Source organism: Apaloderma vittatum, unplaced genomic scaffold, assembly GCF_000703405.1.
Source record: "Apaloderma vittatum isolate BGI_N311 unplaced genomic scaffold, ASM70340v1 scaffold1208, whole genome shotgun sequence".
Classification (NCBI taxonomy): Eukaryota; Metazoa; Chordata; class Aves; order Trogoniformes; family Trogonidae; genus Apaloderma; species Apaloderma vittatum.
Window position 1 is genome coordinate 29050 of NW_009728821.1, and position 2915 is coordinate 31964.

Genomic DNA, 2915 nt, shown 5'->3' on the forward strand with positions numbered 1-2915 from the left:
TATCGTCAAACCTTACCCCGGCATCGCCAAACCTTACCCCGGCATCGCCAAACCTTACGCCGGCATCGCCAAACCTTACCCCCGACCCCGGCTCGGTGCCCGCGCCTGCCCGGGCCGCTGAGCACAACTGCCCAGAACAAAACACGCGCACGTCGCTGCAGGAGCGCTTCCCCTGCGAGAGGGAGCTCAAGCTACGGTCACGGACGTGGAAAAACTGAAGCTCCTAAACCAGCTGGAATGAAGAGCCGTTCCTGCTCACGCTCCAAGTGGCGCCCACCTCACCCAGCAGCTCCCAGGAAGAGTTCTCACCGGCCAGTCGGCCTCCTAAGAGACCCCTCCCCTATTTTTTTTTTCCCCCCAGCAGCTTGGATGGTTGAGTGAAAACTGAATTAGAAATCTGCACGCCGAGATAACCAGTGAGTGAGCAATTTACGGCTTTTACCCTCGCTGGGAAAGATCTGAGTCCAATGAGCAATTGGGTTTCCATTAGTTTCAACTGCTGTGCTCAAACGTATGAGCTGTCAGGGCTTCGAAACCAATGAATGGATTTTAATTTCTTTTTTTAACGTAATGTAAGACTAAACTTTGTAAATAGTGTTGGGTTTGGATCGTAACAGTTTCTGATAACTTGGGGGTGGCAGTTCAGGCAATCAAATGCCGACTGAGCTACTCCCATCTTACTTGTATGAATACGTAAGAGCGCCAACGTGTTTAAGGAGATTTCCTGACCTGTGACGTACGTGGGTAAAGCATCAGGGGGTAGCGGGGCTGCTGCCCCGGTTCTGAGAGGAATCCAGTGATGCAGGGGATTGGCTCTGAAGCACACCTAAGCTGTTTTATGATGGAAAGCTTCATTTATTTAAGGTACGCTTAAAAATAAATTATTTATCTTTACTAATTAAAACAATTACTGTGGAAGCATAGATTTATACCGCTGGCTAAAGACATGCCACTAGGAATAGTTTGAAAAGTGCCAGTAGCTAAAACGTGTAAATTCACAGCTGCTCCATGTCCCATTGCGGTAGGAACAGATACTGTGTGAAGTGACAGTTGCAACAATTAAAGAGAAAACACTGCAATGTCCTTGTAAATATACATGTGAAAATCTAATAAAAATGAAAAATTACGTCGTGATATTGGTGCCTGGTTATTTGACGTAACGATGACAGTGACGCTGCACCTCAGGACTGAGGCGGAGCCGAGGGTGCAGGGTGTCCCTCCGGCTGGCAGAGGTCCCCGAGGAGGGGCTGGGGCTGGGAAGGACGAGCGGGGTTTGCACCGCGGGGCTGAGGTGCTCGTGCTCGCTCTTGCCTCCCTGACACCAACGGGGATAATTGGATCAGAGCCGGGACGGTGCGATTCAGGAATCCTCCTGCCTGCGCTGCGTCTGCCCTCGATGGGGGTGAGGATCTGCCCTGTGTGCCCACCCTCGCTCTGGAGAAGCATCTGTCACGTCAGGCAGGCGTAACAGGGAACTGCAGCCCAGCTGGAGTCAAGGAGTGAAAAGTTTTTACTTAATTGACGTTGCTCCCATTACAAAAATAAGCATCCACAGCACATTTATTTAATGTTTAAATTACTTCATATTTTTTTACATAACCTGAAAAGAAAATATATTTATCCCACGTACAGTGATAGTAAACAAGTGCATTATTTCAAACATTAAAAATAAATCTTTTAACCGAGTCTGTACAACAGATAAATAAAGTATCTACAAATACTTAAGTTGTGAAGAACAAAAACGTTATCCCTCGAACTCCCAGCTCCCCAGCGCTCCTCATACTGGCACAGACGAAGGTTGGGCGTCCTGCCCCCGGCTCCAGTGCTCACCTCGACCCCTCCTTCAGCCCTGCCCCAGGAGGCTGCTGCCCCAGACATCCAGCGAGCAGCCGAGGATTCTGTCCCACAGCTCCAAGCAGCCGGCAGGCTCAGTGAACCTGCAGAACTGGAGGCAAGGAACCGATAGGTTTCTTCTTTTTTATATGATGAATCACTGGTCACTCTTTAAAAGAAACTGTTCTCCACCAAAACCCAAACACCGCAGCTGAAAAACTGAAGCCTTTCTGTTCACAATTTTTTTCCCCCTCATTAGTGGCTCTAAGTTTGAATTCAGTTTTGTAACTGGGATAAGATCGAAAACGTGCACGTGATAGTACGTACGGTACAAATCAGGATTCCTGTTTTCTAGAATCAAACATAATTGCACAGATGCTCAGAAAACAATATTGTGCTCGTGGTTTTGACTGCTAACGAGTCGTCAGGAGAAGAAGAAAATGAAAAAGCAACCACCAGACAAACCATCACTTGAACCAAAACCACAAACACCAAAGAAACGACCATAATTGTACCAAGTGGAAAGTAAATTACAGCTTGGCCGCCAAAGGGCCTTTTCTTCCAGCTTTATTTTTTATGCCACGAGCCAGTAAGAAAGACGGGCACTGCTAAAAAGGACCGAGGGGGGGATAAGGTTCCTTCCGAACAGCCCCCGTCTCGTCCCATTTGTAATTCTGAGACTCACCCATCTGCACACAACAAGGTGACCCCTCGCTCCCTCCTCCTGATACCGACAGATCGACTTCCGGGCATCCTCGACTCGCCCCATTTGAATGAAAATGCTGTTACAGGACAGGGTGTGGCATCAGCTCCCCCACGAAACCTCGGTCGGGGGCACCCACAGCCTCAGGCAGAGCTTCAAACATCACCATTCCCCTCTTCCCTTTGTGTAAGATCTGCCGGAGCGGACACGACGGGATTTCGTGTGACCGGAAAAGGTCGGAGGTCTTCCAAAAATTCTCCATCTCAAACCCAGTCTCCCAAAAGGATTCGTTTGTTAGTTCACCCAGATCGTACAGAGAACTGCACCTAGTTAAATGAATTAGTGGAAAAATTATGAAAAACAAAAACAACTGTAGGGA